Below are 20,094 nucleotides of genomic sequence, written 5' to 3'. Positions count from 1 at the left end.
GATACGAGTCCTTTTCAGCGGATGTCTCATCCTTCTCAGTGCCTCAAACTAGATCTAGTTCAGAAAGGTGCTAAGAAGTTAGGACAAGTTTATTTGAGTGCAAACCAGTGGAAATCCATGCATAGTTCCTTCAGCAGGTGCATTTTGTATGAACCTTTTGAAGACCCCCTGGGTTGAACATTGCCCGAGTCCTGGGAGAGAAGTGGGTGCGGTCCACTTCCTGTCCTCAATTTGCCCGCAGCGGAGGAGGGAACAGAGCAGGGAAAGGCAACCCCAGAGAGATCCTGCCCTCCAGCATGCAGCAGACTGCTGGCCCAGTCCCGGCTCCATGGGGTGCTGTGTGGGCCCAAGCAAGTTGACCAACCTCCCTGAACCTTCATTTAATCCTAGGTAGCCCAATTCCAGTAGCCATTATAGGACTGCCCTGCACGGACAGTTAATTAACTCAGGAAAAGCAACCTAGCTCCAAGGTTAGCAACCGGGAGTTCCAGTTGATTCCACTAGCACACCCCCTGAGGCATTCCCAAGCTGGAGTCTGGTGGAAGATGAGGCTCAGTGTGATTGGATTGAAGCAGCAACCTATCAAGGAGAAGTCCCACCCACTCTGCCCTGTGCGTCTATAAAGGCGACGCGTGGCGGCCGCGGCACTCATTGAAGCCGCCAGTTGGGAGAGGAGCAGAGCCAGGCCGGTGTTCCCGAAGGCAGCAAGATGTTGCGAGCCACAGCTCCCTGCTGGTTCCCACCTGGGTACCCAGAAGCTAAGAAGGTGGCCGAGGAGGCGGCCCTGGAGGCAAGCCGCCAGCTGGGAGCGGAGCAGAGCCAGGCCGGTGCTCCCGAAGGCAGCAAGATGTTGCGAGCCACAGCTCCCTGCTGGTTCCCACCTGGGTACCCAGAAGCTAAGAAGGTGGCCGAGGAGGCGGCCCTGGAGGCAAGCCGCCAGCTGGGAGCGGAGCAGAGCCAGGCCAGTGATCCCGAAGGCAGCAAGATGTTGCGAGCCACAGCTCCCTGCTGGTTCCCACCTGGATTCCCAGAAGCTAAGAAGGTGGCCGAGGAGGCGGCCCTCGAGGCTCCAGAATTCCCACTGCCCTCTCATCAGCCTGCCCAGAGCTTCGGGCTCCGGGTGCCCCAGATGCACAACCAGGCCTCAGCATTTGTGGACATCCAGGCGGAGCCCCAGAACAGGGGTCCGGCGGTGCCCCCAGCGTGGCCCAAGATGGGGACGGAGGCGTGCTACTTCCCTGCGCAGAGGGGATCGGCCTGCTGCTTGCCAGCCGCCCCAAGGCTGACAGAGAGGCCCTCGGGAGTCCGCATCGCAGCCCCCAGGAAGAGGAAGACGATCGCCCAGTCTTCCAGGCCTTGCTTGGTCACAGGTTACACAGATGCCAAGAGAACCCGGGTGGCCAGCAGCAGCCAGCGCTCCAGTGGCTCCAAGGTCGGCAGACAGCCAGGGAAGACGCGCAACAGGTCAGGGATGGCATGCAAGACCACCACCACCATCAGCTCTAAGCGAATCGTCCGTCGTCCATCCTTACCGAGTTTGAAGAAACCCATTCTCCTCCGAAGGTCTGGGTGCCAAGTCCCCACCGTCATCCGCCGAGGCTATCTCCAACTGTTCACCGAAGAGTGTCTCAAGTTCTGCGCCTCCAAGCAGGAGGCCGAGGAGAAGGCGCTGAACGAGGAGAAGGTGGCCTACGACTGCAGCCCCAACAAGAACAGGTACCTGAACGTGGTCCTGAACACCCTCAAGAGACTCAAGGGCCTGACCCCCAGCTCCATGCCCGGCCTCAGCAGGGCCGCCCTGTACAGCCGCCTCCAGGAGTTCCTGCTCACCCAGGACCAGCTCAAGGAGAACGGCTACCCCTTCCCGCACCCCGAGCGGCCCGGAGGCGCCGTCCTCTTCACTGGCCAGGGGAAGGAGCCCGGCGACTCCTCCTGCAGGGTCTGCTGCCGTTGTGGCACCGAGTACCTGGTGTCCTCCTCGGGCCGCTGTGTACGCGACCAGTTGTGTTATTATCACTGGGGGCGGGTCCGCTCGAGCCAGGTGGCTGGAGGCCGGGTTAGCCAGTACACCTGCTGTGCAGCTGCTCCTGGCTCTGTGGGCTGCCAGGTGGCAAAGCAGCACGTGCGGGACGGCCGCAAGGAGAGCCTCGATGGCTTCGTGGAGACCTTCAAGAAAGAGTTGTCCAGAGACGCTTATCCAGGAATCTACGCCTTGGACTGTGAGATGTGCTACACCACGCATGGCCTAGAGCTGACCCGCGTCACCGTGGTGGACGCCGACATGCGAGTGGTGTACGACACCTTCGTCAAGCCCGACAACGAGATCGTGGACTACAACACCAGGTTTTCCGGAGTCACCGAGGCCGACGTGGCCAAGACGAGCATCACCTTGCCCCAAGTCCAAGCCATCCTGCTGAGCTTTTTCAGCGCCCAAACCATCCTCATCGGGCACAGCCTGGAGAGCGATCTGCTGGCCCTGAAGCTCATCCACAGCACCGTGGTGGACACGGCCGTGCTCTTCCCGCACTACCTGGGTTTCCCCTACAAGCGCTCCCTCAGGAATCTCGCGGCCGACTACCTGGGACAGATCATCCAGGACAGCCAGGACGGCCACAACTCCAGCGAGGACGCAAACGCCTGCCTGCAGCTGGTGATGTGGAAGGTCAGACAGCACGCCCAGATCCAGCCACGCCACCGGTCCGCCTCTCCCGCCGCCCTGGCCTGTCCTTAGCCCCAGGCCTCTTCCAAAACCGCCATCAGTCCCGAGAGCTCACCCTGTCCACCTCGCCGCAAAGCAAACGAAACTGGAGCAGCCGGCGGCAGGAGAGGGCAAAAAGCCAAGAGTAACCCCAACCCCCCACTCCCAGTCCCCCGGAATCCCCGCCGCTGCCCCTCGGGCCTGTCCCCATCAATAATAATGGATTCTATACGTGGGATGGTTTTAAAGTATGTGGAAAAATTCTTTGATGGATTTTCCTTGGAAAAGTGAAACCTAAATCCGCTCCGTTTGGATGTGGGACTATTTACAGTTGTTGCTTACTAAACATAAACTACGTTTAGGCTGATATTTCAGACAATGAGACCTTTGAGTGCCCGTAGGGGGAAGATCTCGGTTGCTGAGTGCAGGGAAGGAGGATGTCAGTCCATCATATATACTCTCTGTGCCTACCGCATTTTGAAAAATGCGAGTGATACCTATTTATAAAATAAAATCAACCAAGGAAAAGTACGAACGTAGCAACACTATATTTAGTTAATACACTGGTATCTTGTATTTCTTTTGTCCAGGTATACTTATAAATGCCTAGAGGGATTTCACCACCTCAGGATGGAGAGACTGAATGCTTCTGAGGGAATTAGGATGGTGGAATATTGGTGGTACCAGTGAAGGGGGAGAGATGTTTGAAAATACTATGTTTGCTCGTTCTTGGGTTCCGATAAAGAAGAAACAGGGCACAGGAGTAGGAAAGACTAGTGGCAATAGTGATGAAGGGACCTTCTTATCATGCTGGCAATGTTAATCACCCAGGTGTAGGATGCCATACACTGAGGCGGAAGATCGCAAGTCAGAGTGGCCGGCAGGCACAACTTCCTGGCACACCAGAGGCAGGTCTTCAATACCCACTGGTTTCCCCACCAGGCTGCATAAGCGAACCTGAGCCACAGGGAGTTGGTCAAATCCTCCTGACAGTGTGGAGAAACCAACAGGCAAAACGTGGGAGGGAAAGTGATGAGACCCCACACTTTTCACCAGTGGTCACAATGAGCTATGAAGTAAGAGCTTCTCAACCTGTGCTGTTTCCTGTTGGATGCACATAATCCATTTGCATTGCAGACAATTTTAGGATGTGGTTTACAGTAAGGTGCAAAGTACCTTATGGCAAAAAACACTCAGAAATTTATGTGTGGATTTAAAGTCATTCCAGTCCTAGAACGTTGTGCTTTTTAGAGACGCCATTGCTGTTTTCCCTTTGTAATATCAAAGCAGTAATATCTTCTCTGGAGGCCTGTTGGGTGAATTTCATGGAATCAAGTTAAGTAGGTGCCGGAAGCATTGCCGTTTTCCCGCCATAGCCCTGCCACCCACTGAAAAATGTTTGATGAGATTACTTAATGATTTCCAATTGAGTTGTATTTCCAAATATCATGATTTCCATTTTCATGTAGTTGGTATGGAGCTTTGTGAGTGTGTGCTTCTTTTATTACGGATGACGTTCAGCTCCTTTTTATTTGCCTCCTAGTTATAATAGTAAAACCCTACTCCTCTACTCGGAGGAGTCCCTACCACCCATATCATCACTTTCCTGCCCAGCACTCTTCATGCTCATTCATATAAAGCGTTCGACATTGTGTAAATGAATCTTGGAAGGCAAAAGCTACTGAATTTAGCGAATTTGTGGAGGCATTCCCACAAATCAGCCAGGTGAAGTTTCACACAACCGAAGACTGCACAACTCCTATAAGGCAGCACTATGCTGCAAACCCAGACGGCCACTCTTCTCACCCCTCGTCCGTTTGCTGTTCTGGGTAATGAGGTTCAAAAGTCACCTAGGCAACTGCAAAAATAGCTGAAATGGAGAAAGGGCTTCAGGCTGGTGACCAGCAGAGGTCCACCTGACCCCCGTAAGCTGCTGAACAAGAAGGGCTGCCAGAAATGTCCCCCTAGGGAATTTGGTGGAGACGAAGACCTGCTCACTGGACAAGGGTTCCTCCCAGGATACGCCCGAGCGGAAGAAGCGGGCTCTGAGCCACTCCCTTTCACCCTCCGCTACCCCGCCCTGGGCTGGTGAAGGTGCGCGTAAGGATGTGGACTACTGAGCCCTGAAGAAATAAGTCCTTCCCCTTTGACCCCATGGAGGATTGCCTGTGAGGATCTTAAACGAGTCTACCCGTGTCTAGACACGGGAGTAGGTCTGTCCGGCACCGCACCTCCCCCAAGGAGGAGAAGAGTGAGGAGAAAGGAAACTCAAGTCTGACCATTGTGTCCTGGGAGAGAAGAGGAGGATCTCATCTCTCATCTGTCCAAGGAAGGCAAGGAGACTTTCTCTCATCTTTCCAAGCAAGGCCAGGAGACTTTTTATCATTAGGAAACAAAAAGAATCTAGAAGGAATGAAAGCAGCCCGTAAGGTGAATTCCTAAGGACTGCCCATTGAAACTGACAAAATTGCCCTTGTTTGATGAGAGGAATGAACAGAGCACTGAGGTGGTGAACAAGGATCTGGTGAGACTTTCCCAGCATGTTTCTACCAAAGCTTTATCTAAGCTTCTCAGAACACTCTCCTAAAAAGCAGATGTTTGGCCCTTCAGAAAGTCAGCAAGCAAAATGCCTTGAGTGTCCCAAAACACTGATGCCATGATGTTGCCTCCTGACTGGCCTCCTTTTCCTTTGACTGGACCACTGCCACCTCTTGGTAGCCACCGCTTTGATGATGCCATGCCTTCGAGATCATATTGGTAAAGCCATGTTCCAACTTGCGGTTACAATCTGTCAGAGGGATGCGTCAGGATCGTGATCCCTCCTGTTTAAAATTTCCAGTGATAGCTCTCGTCGTAACTGCAGCTGAACTGGGCACAGTGGTATTCACCGCCACTGCAGGATTCATCTTCCACATCTTCTCACCTCTTCTTGAAACAAGCTATACATTCGTAAAGAGTTCATTTCTTTGGGGTAGTGTCCTTATAAGCTTTTCTTAAAACATCAATGATTTCTTCATTCTTCCACCCAAGTTTCACCATAAATTTGATGTTTGCTCTTGCTGCAATTTTCGTGGAATTCATGTTGCTGTGATACGAGTCCTTTTCAGCGGATGTCTCATCCTTCTCAGTGCCTCAAACTAGATCTAGTTCAGAAAGGTGCTAAGAAGTTAGGACAAGTTTATTTGAGTGCAAACCAGTGGAAATCCATGCATAGTTCCTTCAGCAGGTGCATTTTGTATGAACCTTTTGAAGACCCCCTGGGTTGAACATTGCCCGAGTCCTGGGAGAGAAGTGGGTGCGGTCCACTTCCTGTCCTCAATTTGCCCGCAGCGGAGGAGGGAACAGAGCAGGGAAAGGCAACCCCAGAGAGATCCTGCCCTCCAGCATGCAGCAGACTGCTGGCCCAGTCCCGGCTCCATGGGGTGCTGTGTGGGCCCAAGCAAGTTGACCAACCTCCCTGAACCTTCATTTAATCCTAGGTAGCCCAATTCCAGTAGCCATTATAGGACTGCCCTGCACGGACAGTTAATTAACTCAGGAAAAGCAACCTAGCTCCAAGGTTAGCAACCGGGAGTTCCAGTTGATTCCACTAGCGCACCCCCTGAGGCATTCCCAAGCTGGAGTCTGGTGGAAGATGAGGCTCAGTGTGATTGGATTGAAGCAGCAGCCTATCAAGGAGAAGTCCCACCCACTCTGCCCTGGGCGTCTATAAAGGCGACGCGTGGCGGCCGCGGCACTCATTGAAGCCGCCAGTTGGGAGAGGAGCAGAGCCAGGCCGGTGTTCCCGAAGGCAGCAAGATGTTGCGAGCCACAGCTCCCTGCTGGTTCCCACCTGGGTACCCAGAAGCTAAGAAGGTGGCCGAGGAGGCGGCCCTGGAGGCAAGCCGCCAGCTGGGAGCGGAGCAGAGCCAGGCCGGTGCTCCCGAAGGCAGCAAGATGTTGCGAGCCACAGCTCCCTGCTGGTTCCCACCTGGGTACCCAGAAGCTAAGAAGGTGGCCGAGGAGGCGGCCCTGGAGGCAAGCCGCCAGCTGGGAGCGGAGCAGAGCCAGGCCGGTGCTCCCGAAGGCAGCAAGATGTTGCGAGCCACAGCTCCCTGCTGGTTCCCACCTGGATTCCCAGAAGCTAGGAATGTGGCCGAGGAGGCGGCCCTCGAGGCTCCAGAATTCCCACTGCCCTCTCATCAGCCTGCCCAGAGCTTCGGGCTCCGGGTGCCCCAGATGCACAACCAGGCCTCAGCATTTGTGGACATCCAGGCGGAGCCCCAGAACAGGGGTCCGGCGGTGCCCCCAGCGTGGCCCAAGATGGGGACGGAGGCGTGCTACTTCCCTGCGCAGAGGGGATCGGCCTGCTGCTTGCCAGCCGCCCCAAGGCTGACAGAGAGGCCCTCGGGAGTCCGCATCGCAGCCCCCAGGAAGAGGAAGACGATCGCCCAGTCTTCCAGGCCTTGCTTGGTCACAGGTTACACAGATGCCAAGAGAACCCGGGTGGCCAGCAGCAGCCAGCGCTCCAGTGGCTCCAAGGTCGGCAGACAGCCAGGGAAGACGCGCAACAGGTCAGGGATGGCATGCAAGACCACCACCACCATCAGCTCTAAGCGAATCGTCCGTCGTCCATCCTTACCGAGTTTGAAGAAACCCATTCTCCTCCGAAGGTCTGGGTGCCAAGTCCCCACCGTCATCCGCCGAGGCTATCTCCAACTGTTCACCGAAGAGTGTCTCAAGTTCTGCGCCTCCAAGCAGGAGGCCGAGGAGAAGGCGCTGAACGAGGAGAAGGTGGCCTACGACTGCAGCCCCAACAAGAACAGGTACCTGAACGTGGTCCTGAACACCCTCAAGAGACTCAAGGGCCTGACCCCCAGCTCCATGCCCGGCCTCAGCAGGGCCGCCCTGTACAGCCGCCTCCAGGAGTTCCTGCTCACCCAGGACCAGCTCAAGGAGAACGGCTACCCCTTCCCGCACCCCGAGCGGCCCGGAGGCGCCGTCCTCTTCACTGGCCAGGGGAAGGAGCCCGGCGACTCCTCCTGCAGGGTCTGCTGCCGTTGTGGCACCGAGTACCTGGTGTCCTCCTCGGGCCGCTGTGTACGCGACCAGTTGTGTTATTATCACTGGGGGCGGGTCCGCTCGAGCCAGGTGGCTGGAGGCCGGGTTAGCCAGTACACCTGCTGTGCAGCTGCTCCTGGCTCTGTGGGCTGCCAGGTGGCAAAGCAGCACGTGCGGGACGGCCGCAAGGAGAGCCTCGATGGCTTCGTGGAGACCTTCAAGAAAGAGTTGTCCAGAGACGCTTATCCAGGAATCTACGCCTTGGACTGTGAGATGTGCTACACCACGCATGGCCTAGAGCTGACCCGCGTCACCGTGGTGGACGCCGACATGCGAGTGGTGTACGACACCTTCGTCAAGCCCGACAACGAGATCGTGGACTACAACACCAGGTTTTCCGGAGTCACCGAGGCCGACGTGGCCAAGACGAGCATCACCTTGCCCCAAGTCCAAGCCATCCTGCTGAGCTTTTTCAGCGCCCGAACCATCCTCATCGGGCACAGCCTGGAGAGCGATCTGCTGGCCCTGAAGCTCATCCACAGCACCGTGGTGGACACGGCCGTGCTCTTCCCGCACTACCTGGGTTTCCCCTACAAGCGCTCCCTCAGGAATCTCGCGGCCGACTACCTGGGACAGATCATCCAGGACAGCCAGGACGGCCACAACTCCAGCGAGGACGCAAACGCCTGCCTGCAGCTGGTGATGTGGAAGGTCCGACAGCGCGCCCAGATCCAGCCACGCCACCGGGCCGCCTCTCCCGCCGCCCTGGCCTGTCCTTAGCCCCAGGCCTCTTCCAAAACCGCCATCAGTCCCGAGAGCTCACCCTGTCCACCTCGCCGCAAAGCGAACGAAACTGGAGCAGCCGGCGGCAGGAGAGGGCAAAAAGCCAAGAGTAACCCCAACCCCCCACTCCCAGTCCCCCGGAATCCCCGCCGCTGCCCCTCGGGCCTGTCCCCATCAATAATAATGGATTCTATACGTGGGATGGTTTTAAAGTATGTGGAAAAATTCTTTGATGGATTTTCCTTGGAAAAGTGAAACCTAAATCCACTCCGTTTGGATGTGGGACTATTTACAGTTGTTGCTTACTAAACATAAACTACGTTTAGGCTGATATTTCAGACAATGAGACCTTTGAGTGCCCGTAGGGGGAAGATCTCGGTTGCTGAGTGCAGGGAAGGAGGATGTCAGTCCATCATATATACTCTCTGTGCCTACCGCATTTTGAAAAATGCGAGTGATACCTATTTATAAAATAAAATCAACCAAGGAAAAGTACGAACGTAGCAACACTATATTTAGTTAATACACTGGTATCTTGTATTTCTTTTGTCCAGGTATACTTATAAATGCCTAGAGGGATTTCACCACCTCAGGATGGAGAGACTGAATGCTTCTGAGGGAATTAGGATGGTGGAATATTGGTGGTACCAGTGAAGGGGGAGAGATGTTTGAAAATACTATGTTTGCTCGTTCTTGGGTTCCGATAAAGAAGAAACAGGGCACAGGAGTAGGAAAGACTAGTGGCAATAGTGATGAAGGGACCTTCTTATCATGCTGGCAATGTTAATCACCCAGGTGTAGGATGCCATACACTGAGGCGGAAGATCGCAAGTCAGAGTGGCCGGCAGGCACAACTTCCTGGCACACCAGAGGCAGGTCTTCAATACCCACTGGTTTCCCCACCAGGCTGCATAAGCGAACCTGAGCCACAGGGAGTTGGTCAAATCCTCCTGACAGTGTGGAGAAACCAACAGGCAAAACGTGGGAGGGAAAGTGATGAGACCCCACACTTTTCACCAGTGGTCACAATGAGCTATGAAGTAAGAGCTTCTCAACCTGTGCTGTTTCCTGTTGGATGCACATAATCCATTTGCATTGCAGACAATTTTAGGATGTGGTTTACAGTAAGGTGCAAAGTACCTTATGGCAAAAAACACTCAGAAATTTATGTGTGGATTTAAAGTCATTCCAGACCTAGAACGTTGTGCTTTTTAGAGACGCCATTGCTGTTTTCCCTTTGTAATATCAAAGCAGTAATATCTTCTCTGGAGGCCTGTTGGGTGAATTTCATGGAATCAAGTTAAGTAGGTGCCGGAAGCATTGCCGTTTTCCCGCCATAGCCCTGCCACCCACTGAGAAATGTTTGATGAGATTACTTAATGATTTCCAATTGAGTTGTATTTCCAAATATCATGATTTCCATTTTCATGTAGTTGGTATGGAGCTTTGTGAGTGTGTGCTTCTTTTATTACGGATGACGTTCAGCTCCTTTTTATTTGCCTCCTAGTTATAATAGTAAAACCCTACTCCTCTACTCGGAGGAGTCCCTACCACCCATATCATCACTTTCCTGCCCAGCACTCTTCATGCTCATTCATATAAAGCGTTCGACATTGTGTAAATGAATCTTGGAAGGCAAAAGCTACTGAATTTAGCGAATTTGTGGAGGCATTCCCACAAATCAGCCAGGTGAAGTTTCACACAACCGAAGACTGCACAACTCCTATAAGGCAGCACTATGCTGCAAACCCAGACGGCCACTCTTCTCACCCCTCGTCCGTTTGCTGTTCTGGGTAATGAGGTTCAAAAGTCACCTAGGCAACTGCAAAAATAGCTGAAATGGAGAAAGGGCTTCAGGCTGGTGACCAGCAGAGGTCCACCTGACCCCCGTAAGCTGCTGAACAAGAAGGGCTGCCAGAAATGTCCCCCTAGGGAATTTGGTGGAGACGAAGACCTGCTCACTGGACAAGGGTTCCTCCCAGGATACGCCCGAGCGGAAGAAGCGGGCTCTGAGCCACTCCCTTTCACCCTCCGCTACCCCGCCCTGGGCTGGTGAAGGTGCGCGTAAGGATGTGGACTACTGAGCCCTGAAGAAATAAGTCCTTCCCCTTTGACCCCATGGAGGATTGCCTGTGAGGATCTTAAACGAGTCTACCCGTGTCTAGACACGGGAGTGGGTCTGTCCGGCACCGCACCTCCCCCAAGGAGGAGAAGAGTGAGGAGAAAGGAAACTCAAGTCTGACCATTGTGTCCTGGGAGAGAAGAGGAGGATCTCATCTCTCATCTGTCCAAGGAAGGCAAGGAGACTTTCTCTCATCTTTCCAAGCAAGGCCAGGAGACTTTTTATCATTAGGAAACAAAAAGAATCTAGAAGGAATGAAAGCAGCCCGTAAGGTGAATTCCTAAGGACTGCCCATTGAAACTGACAAAATTGCCCTTGTTTGATGAGAGGAATGAACAGAGCACTGAGGTGGTGAACAAGGATCTGGTGAGACTTTCCCAGCATGTTTCTACCAAAGCTTTATCTAAGCTTCTCAGAACACTCTCCTAAAAAGCAGATGTTTGGCCCTTCAGAAAGTCAGCAAGCAAAATGCCTTGAGTGTCCCAAAACACTGATGCCATGATGTTGCCTCCTGACTGGCCTCCTTTTCCTTTGACTGGACCACTGCCACCTCTTGGTAGCCACCGCTTTGATGATGCCATGCCTTCGAGATCATATTGGTAAAGCCATGTTCCAACTTGCGGTTACAATCTGTCAGAGGGATGCGTCAGGATCGTGATCCCTCCTGTTTAAAATTTCCAGTGATAGCTCTCGTCGTAACTGCAGCTGAACTGGGCACAGTGGTATTCACCGCCACTGCAGGATTCATCTTCCACATCTTCTCACCTCTTCTTGAAACAAGCTATACATTCGTAAAGAGTTCATTTCTTTGGGGTAGTGTCCTTATAAGCTTTTCTTAAAACATCAATGATTTCTTCATTCTTCCACCCAAGTTTCACCATAAATTTGATGTTTGCTCTTGCTGCAATTTTCGTGGAATTCATGTTGCTGTGATACGAGTCCTTTTCAGTGGATGTCTCATCCTTCTCAGTGCCTCAAAGTAGATCTAGTTCAGAAAGGTGCTAAGAAGTTAGGACAAGTTTATTTGAGTGCAAACCAGTGGAAATCCATGCATAGTTCCTTCAGCAGGTGCATTTTGTATGAACCTTTTGAAGACCCCCTGGGTTGAACATTGCCCGAGTCCTGGGAGAGAAGTGGGTGCGGTCCACTTCCTGTCCTCAATTTGCCCGCAGCGGAGGAGGGAACAGAGCAGGGAAAGGCAACCCCAGAGAGATCCTGCCCTCCAGCATGCAGCAGACTGCTGGCCCAGTCCCGGCTCCATGGGGTGCTGTGTGGGCCCAAGCAAGTTGACCAACCTCCCTGAACCTTCATTTAATCCTAGGTAGCCCAATTCCAGTAGCCATTATAGGACTGCCCTGCACGGACAGTTAATTAACTCAGGAAAAGCAACCTAGCTCCAAGGTTAGCAACCGGGAGTTCCAGTTGATTCCACTAGCACACCCCCTGAGGCATTCCCAAGCTGGAGTCTGGTGGAAGATGAGGCTCAGTGTGATTGGATTGAAGCAGCAACCTATCAAGGAGAAGTCCCACCCACTCTGCCCTGGGCGTCTATAAAGGCGACGCGTGGCGGCCGCGGCACTCATTGAAGCCGCCAGTTGGGAGAGGAGCAGAGCCAGGCCGGTGCTCCCGAAGGCAGCAAGATGTTGCGAGCCACAGCTCCCTGCTGGTTCCCACCTGGGTACCCAGAAGCTAAGAAGGTGGCCGAGGAGGTGGCCCTGGAGGCAAGCCGCCAGCTGGGAGCGGAGCAGAGCCAGGCCGGTGCTCCCGAAGGCAGCAAGATGTTGCGAGCCACAGCTCCCTGCTGGTTCCCACCTGGGTACCCAGAAGCTAAGAAGGTGGCCGAGGAGGCGGCCCTGGAGGCAAGCCGCCAGCTGGGAGCGGAGCAGAGCCAGGCCGGTGCTCCCGAAGGCAGCAAGATGTTGCGAGCCACAGCTCCCTGCTGGTTCCCACCTGGATTCCCAGAAGCTAAGAAGGTGGCCGAGGAGGCGGCCCTCGAGGCTCCAGAATTCCCACTGCCCTCTCATCAGCCTGCCCAGAGCTTCGGGCTCCGGGTGCCCCAGATGCACAACCAGGCCTCAGCATTTGTGGACATCCAGGCGGAGCCCCAGAACAGGGGTCCGGCGGTGCCCCCAGCGTGGCCCAAGATGGGGACGGAGGCGTGCTACTTCCCTGCGCAGAGGGGATCGGCCTGCTGCTTGCCAGCCGCCCCAAGGCTGACAGAGAGGCCCTCGGGAGTCCGCATCGCAGCCCCCAGGAAGAGGAAGACGATCGCCCAGTCTTCCAGGCCTTGCTTGGTCACAGGTTACACAGATGCCAAGAGAACCCGGGTGGCCAGCAGCAGCCAGCGCTCCAGTGGCTCCAAGGTCGGCAGACAGCCAGGGAAGACGCGCAACAGGTCAGGGATGGCATGCAAGACCACCACCACCATCAGCTCTAAGCGAATCGTCCGTCGTCCATCCTTACCGAGTTTGAAGAAACCCATTCTCCTCCGAAGGTCTGGGTGCCAAGTCCCCACCGTCATCCGCCGAGGCTATCTCCAACTGTTCACCGAAGAGTGTCTCAAGTTCTGCGCCTCCAAGCAGGAGGCCGAGGAGAAGGCGCTGAACGAGGAGAAGGTGGCCTACGACTGCAGCCCCAACAAGAACAGGTACCTGAACGTGGTCCTGAACACCCTCAAGAGACTCAAGGGCCTGACCCCCAGCTCCATGCCCGGCCTCAGCAGGGCCGCCCTGTACAGCCGCCTCCAGGAGTTCCTGCTCACCCAGGACCAGCTCAAGGAGAACGGCTACCCCTTCCCGCACCCCGAGCGGCCCGGAGGCGCCGTCCTCTTCACTGGCCAGGGGAAGGAGCCCGGCGACTCCTCCTGCAGGGTCTGCTGCCGTTGTGGCACCGAGTACCTGGTGTCCTCCTCGGGCCGCTGTGTACGCGACCAGTTGTGTTATTATCACTGGGGGCGGGTCCGCTCGAGCCAGGTGGCTGGAGGCCGGGTTAGCCAGTACACCTGCTGTGCAGCTGCTCCTGGCTCTGTGGGCTGCCAGGTGGCAAAGCAGCACGTGCGGGACGGCCGCAAGGAGAGCCTCGATGGCTTCGTGGAGACCTTCAAGAAAGAGTTGTCCAGAGACGCTTATCCAGGAATCTACGCCTTGGACTGTGAGATGTGCTACACCACGCATGGCCTAGAGCTGACCCGCGTCACCGTGGTGGACGCCGACATGCGAGTGGTGTACGACACCTTCGTCAAGCCCGACAACGAGATCGTGGACTACAACACCAGGTTTTCCGGAGTCACCGAGGCCGACGTGGCCAAGACGAGCATCACCTTGCCCCAAGTCCAAGCCATCCTGCTGAGCTTTTTCAGCGCCCGAACCATCCTCATCGGGCACAGCCTGGAGAGCGATCTGCTGGCCCTGAAGCTCATCCACAGCACCGTGGTGGACACGGCCGTGCTCTTCCCGCACTACCTGGGTTTCCCCTACAAGCGCTCCCTCAGGAATCTCGCGGCCGACTACCTGGGACAGATCATCCAGGACAGCCAGGACGGCCACAACTCCAGCGAGGACGCAAACGCCTGCCTGCAGCTGGTGATGTGGAAGGTCCGACAGCGCGCCCAGATCCAGCCACGCCACCGGGCCGCCTCTCCCGCCGCCCTGGCCTGTCCTTAGCCCCAGGCCTCTTCCAAAACCGCCATCAGTCCCGAGAGCTCACCCTGTCCACCTCGCCGCAAAGCGAATGAAACTGGAGCAGCCGGCGGCAGGAGAGGGCAAAAAGCCAAGAGTAACCCCAAGCCCCCACTCCCAGTCCCCCGGAATCCCCGCCGCTGCCCCTCGGGCCTGTCCCCATCAATAATAATGGATTCTATACGTGGGATGGTTTTAAAGTATGTGGAAAAATTCTTTGATGGATTTTCCTTGGAAAAGTGAAACCTAAATCCACTCCGTTTGGATGTGGGACTATTTACAGTTGTTGCTTACTAAACATAAACTACGTTTAGGCTGATATTTCAGACAATGAGACCTTTGAGTGCCCGTAGGGGAAAGATCTCGGTTGCTGAGTGCAGGGAAGGAGGATGTCAGTCCATCATATATACTCTCTGTGCCTACCGCATTTTGAAAAATGCGAGTGATACCTATTTATAAAATAAAATCAACCAAGGAAAAGTACGAACGTAGCAACACTATATTTAGTTAATACACTGGTATCTTGTATTTCTTTTGTCCAGGTATACTTATAAATGCCTAGAGGGATTTCACCACCTCAGGATGGAGAGACTGAATGCTTCTGAGGGAATTAGGATGGTGGAATATTGGTGGTACCAGTGAAGGGGGAGAGATGTTTGAAAATACTATGTTTGCTCGTTCTTGGGTTCCGATAAAGAAGAAACAGGGCACAGGAGTAGGAAAGACTAGTGGCAATAGTGATGAAGGGACCTTCTTATCATGCTGGCAATGTTAATCACCCAGGTGTAGGATGCCATACACTGAGGCGGAAGATCGCAAGTCAGAGTGGCCGGCAGGCACAACTTCCTGGCACACCAGAGGCAGGTCTTCAATACCCACTGGTTTCCCCACCAGGCTGCATAAGCGAACCTGAGCCACAGGGAGTTGGTCAAATCCTCCTGACAGTGTGGAGAAACCAACAGGCAAAACGTGGGAGGGAAAGTGATGAGACCCCACACTTTTCACCAGTGGTCACAATGAGCTATGAAGTAAGAGCTTCTCAACCTGTGCTGTTTCCTGTTGGATGCACATAATCCATTTGCATTGCAGACAATTGTAGGATGTGGTTTACAGTAAGGTGCAAAGTACCTTATGGCAAAAAACACTCAGAAATTTATGTGTGGATTTAAAGTCATTCCAGTCCTAGAACGTTGTGCTTTTTAGAGACGCCATTGCTGTTTTCCCTTTGTAATATCAAAGCAGTAATATCTTCTCTGGAGGCCTGTTGGGTGAATTTCATGGAATCAAGTTAAGTAGGTGCCGGAAGCATTGCCGTTTTCCCGCCATAGCCCTGCCACCCACTGAGAAATGTTTGATGAGATTACTTAATGATTTCCAATTGAGTTGTATTTCCAAATATCATGATTTCCATTTTCATGTAGTTGGTATGGAGCTTTGTGAGTGTGTGCTTCTTTTATTACGGATGACGTTCAGCTCCTTTTTATTTGCCTCCTAGTTATAATAGTAAAACCCTACTCCTCTACTCGGAGGAGTCCCTACCACCCATATCATCACTTTCCTGCCCAGCACTCTTCATGTTCATTCATATAAAGCGTTCGACATTGTGTAAATGAATCTTGGAAGGCAAAAGCTACTGAATTTAGCGAATTTGTGGAGGCATACCCACAAATCAGCCAGGTGAAGTTTCACACAACCGAAGACTGCACAACTCCTATAAGGCAGCACTATGCTGCAAACCCAGACGGCCACTCTTCTCACCCCTCGTCCGTTTGCTGTTCTGGGTAATGAGGTTCAAAAGTCACCTAGGCAACTGCAAAAATAGCTGAAATGGAGAAAGGGCTTCAGGCTGGTGACCAGCAGAGGTCCACCTGACCCCCGTAAGCTGCTGAACAAGAAGGGCTGCCAGAAATGTCCCCCTAGGGAATTTGGTGGAGACGAAGACCTGCTCACTGGACAAGGGTTCCTCCCAGGATACGCCCGAGCGGAAGAAGCGGGCTCTGAGCCACTCCCTTTCACCCTCCGCTACCCCGCCCTGGGCTGGTGAAGGTGCGCGTAAGGATGTGGACTACTGAGCCCTGAAGAAATAAGTCCTTCCCCTTTGACCCCATGGAGGATTGCCTGTGAGGATCTTAAACGAGTCTACCCGTGTCTAGACACGGGAGTGGGTCTGTCCGGCACCGCACCTCCCCCAAGGAGGAGAAGAGTGAGGAGAAGGGAAACTCAAGTCTGACCATTGTGTCCTGGGAGAGAAGAGGAGGATCTCATCTCTCATCTGTCCAAGGAAGGCAAGGAGACTTTCTCTCATCTTTCCAAGCAAGGCCAGGAGACTTTTTATCATTAGGAAACAAAAAGAATCTAGAAGGAATGAAAGCAGCCCGTAAGGTGAATTCCTAAGGACTGCCCATTGAAACTGACAAAATTGCCCTTGTTTGATGAGAGGAATGAACAGAGCACTGAGGTGGTGAACAAGGATCTGGTGAGACTTTCCCAGCATGTTTCTACCAAAGCTTTATCTAAGCTTCTCAGAACACTCTCCTAAAAAGCAGATGTTTGGCCCTTCAGAAAGTCAGCAAGCAAAATGCCTTGAGTGTCCCAAAACACTGATGCCATGATGTTGGCTCCTGACTGGCCTCCTTTTCCTTTGACTGGACCACTGCCACCTCTTGGTAGCCACCGCTTTGATGATGCCATGCCTTCGAGATCATATTGGTAAAGCCATGTTCCAACTTGCGGTTACAATCTGTCAGAGGGATGCGTCAGGATCGTGATCCCTCCTGTTTAAAATTTCCAGTGATAGCTCTCGTCGTAACTGCAGCTGAACTGGGCACAGTGGTATTCACCGCCACTGCAGGATTCATCTTCCACATCTTCTCACCTCTTCTTGAAACAAGCTATACATTCGTAAAGAGTTCATTTCTTTGGGGTAGTGTCCTTATAAGCTTTTCTTAAAACATCAATGATTTCTTCATTCTTCCACCCAAGTTTCACCATAAATTTGATGTTTGCTCTTGCTGCAATTTTCGTGGAATTCATGTTGCTGTGATACGAGTCCTTTTCAGTGGATGTCTCATCCTTCTCAGTGCCTCAAAGTAGATCTAGTTCAGAAAGGTGCTAAGAAGTTAGGACAAGTTTATTTGAGTGCAAACCAGTGGAAATCCATGCATAGTTCCTTCAGCAGGTGCATTTTGTATGAACCTTTTGAAGACCCCCTGGGTTGAACATTGCCCGAGTCCTGGGAGAGAAGTGGGTGCGGTCCACTTCCTGTCCTCAATTTGCCCGCAGCGGAGGAGGGAACAGAGCAGGGAAAGGCAACCCCAGAGAGATCCTGCCCTCCAGCATGCAGCAGACTGCTGGCCCAGTCCCGGCTCCATGGGGTGCTGTGTGGGCCCAAGCAAGTTGACCAACCTCCCTGAACCTTCATTTAATCCTAGGTAGCCCAATTCCAGTAGCCATTATAGGACTGCCCTGCACGGACAGTTAATTAACTCAGGAAAAGCAACCTAGCTCCAAGGTTAGCAACCGGGAGTTCCAGTTGATTCCACTAGCACACCCCCTGAGGCATTCCCAAGCTGGAGTCTGGTGGAAGATGAGGCTCAGTGTGATTGGATTGAAGCAGCAACCTATCAAGGAGAAGTCCCACCCACTCTGCCCTGGGCGTCTATAAAGGCGACGCGTGGCGGCCGCGGCACTCATTGAAGCCGCCAGTTGGGAGAGGAGCAGAGCCAGGCCGGTGCTCCCGAAGGCAGCAAGATGTTGCGAGCCACAGCTCCCTGCTGGTTCCCACCTGGGTACCCAGAAGCTAAGAAGGTGGCCGAGGAGGCGGCCCTGGAGGCAAGCCGCCAGCTGGGAGCGGAGCAGAGCCAGGCCGGTGCTCCCGAAGGCAGCAAGATGTTGCGAGCCACAGCTCCCTGCTGGTTCCCACCTGGGTACCCAGAAGCTAAGAAGGTGGCCGAGGAGGCGGCCCTGGAGGCAAGCCGCCAGCTGGGAGCGGAGCAGAGCCAGGCCGGTGCTCCCGAAGGCAGCAAGATGTTGCGAGCCACAGCTCCCTGCTGGTTCCCACCTGGATTCCCAGAAGCTAAGAAGGTGGCCGAGGAGGCGGCCCTCGAGGCTCCAGAATTCCCACTGCCCTCTCATCAGCCTGCCCAGAGCTTCGGGCTCTGGGTGCCCCAGATGCACAACCAGGCCTCAGCATTTGTGGACATCCAGGCGGAGCCCCAGAACAGGGGTCCGGCGGTGCCCCCAGCGTGGCCCAAGATGGGGACGGAGGCGTGCTACTTCCCTGCGCAGAGGGGATCGGCCTGCTGCTTGCCAGCCGCCCCAAGGCTGACAGAGAGGCCCTCGGGAGTCCGCATCGCAGCCCCCAGGAAGAGGAAGACGATCGCCCAGTCTTCCAGGCCTTGCTTGGTCACAGGTTACACAGATGCCAAGAGAACCCGGGTGGCCAGCAGCAGCCAGCGCTCCAGTGGCTCCAAGGTCGGCAGACAGCCAGGGAAGACGCGCAACAGGTCAGGGATGGCATGCAAGACCACCACCACCATCAGCTCTAAGCGAATCGTCCGTCGTCCATCCTTACCGAGTTTGAAGAAACCCATTCTCCTCCGAAGGTCTGGGTGCCAAGTCCCCACCGTCATCCGCCGAGGCTATCTCCAACTGTTCACCGAAGAGTGTCTCAAGTTCTGCGCCTCCAAGCAGGAGGCCGAGGAGAAGGCGCTGAACGAGGAGAAGGTGGCCTACGACTGCAGCCCCAACAAGAACAGGTACCTGAACGTGGTCCTGAACACCCTCAAGAGACTCAAGGGCCTGACCCCCAGCTCCATGCCCGGCCTCAGCAGGGCCGCCCTGTACAGCCGCCTCCAGGAGTTCCTGCTCACCCAGGACCAGCTCAAGGAGAACGGCTACCCCTTCCCGCACCCCGAGCGGCCCGGAGGCGCCGTCCTCTTCACTGGCCAGGGGAAGGAGCCCGGCGACTCCTCCTGCAGGGTCTGCTGCCGTTGTGGCACCGAGTACCTGGTGTCCTCCTCGGGCCGCTGTGTACGCGACCAGTTGTGTTATTATCACTGGGGGCGGGTCCGCTCGAGCCAGGTGGCTGGAGGCCGGGTTAGCCAGTACACCTGCTGTGCAGCTGCTCCTGGCTCTGTGGGCTGCCAGGTGGCAAAGCAGCACGTGCGGGACGGCCGCAAGGAGAGCCTCGATGGCTTCGTGGAGACCTTCAAGAAAGAGTTGTCCAGAGACGCTTATCCAGGAATCTACGCCTTGGACTGTGAGATGTGCTACACCACGCATGGCCTAGAGCTGACCCGCGTCACCGTGGTGGACGCCGACATGCGAGTGGTGTACGACACCTTCGTCAAGCCCGACAACGAGATCGTGGACTACAACACCAGGTTTTCCGGAGTCACCGAGGCCGACGTGGCCAAGACGAGCATCACCTTGCCCCAAGTCCAAGCCATCCTGCTGAGCTTTTTCAGCGCCCGAACCATCCTCATCGGGCACAGCCTGGAGAGCGATCTGCTGGCCCTGAAGCTCATCCACAGCACCGTGGTGGACACGGCCGTGCTCTTCCCGCACTACCTGGGTTTCCCCTACAAGCGCTCCCTCAGGAATCTCGCGGCCGACTACCTGGGACAGATCATCCAGGACAGCCAGGACGGCCACAACTCCAGCGAGGACGCAAACGCCTGCCTGCAGCTGGTGATGTGGAAGGTCCGACAGCGCGCCCAGATCCAGCCACGCCACCGGTCCGCCTCTCCCGCCGCCCTGGCCTGTCCTTAGCC

The sequence above is a fragment of the Gorilla gorilla genome, chromosome 7 (genome assembly GCF_029281585.2).
Source record: "Gorilla gorilla gorilla isolate KB3781 chromosome 7, NHGRI_mGorGor1-v2.1_pri, whole genome shotgun sequence".
Lineage (NCBI taxonomy): Eukaryota > Metazoa > Chordata > Mammalia > Primates > Hominidae > Gorilla > Gorilla gorilla.
This window is presented reverse-complemented; position numbering follows the sequence as displayed.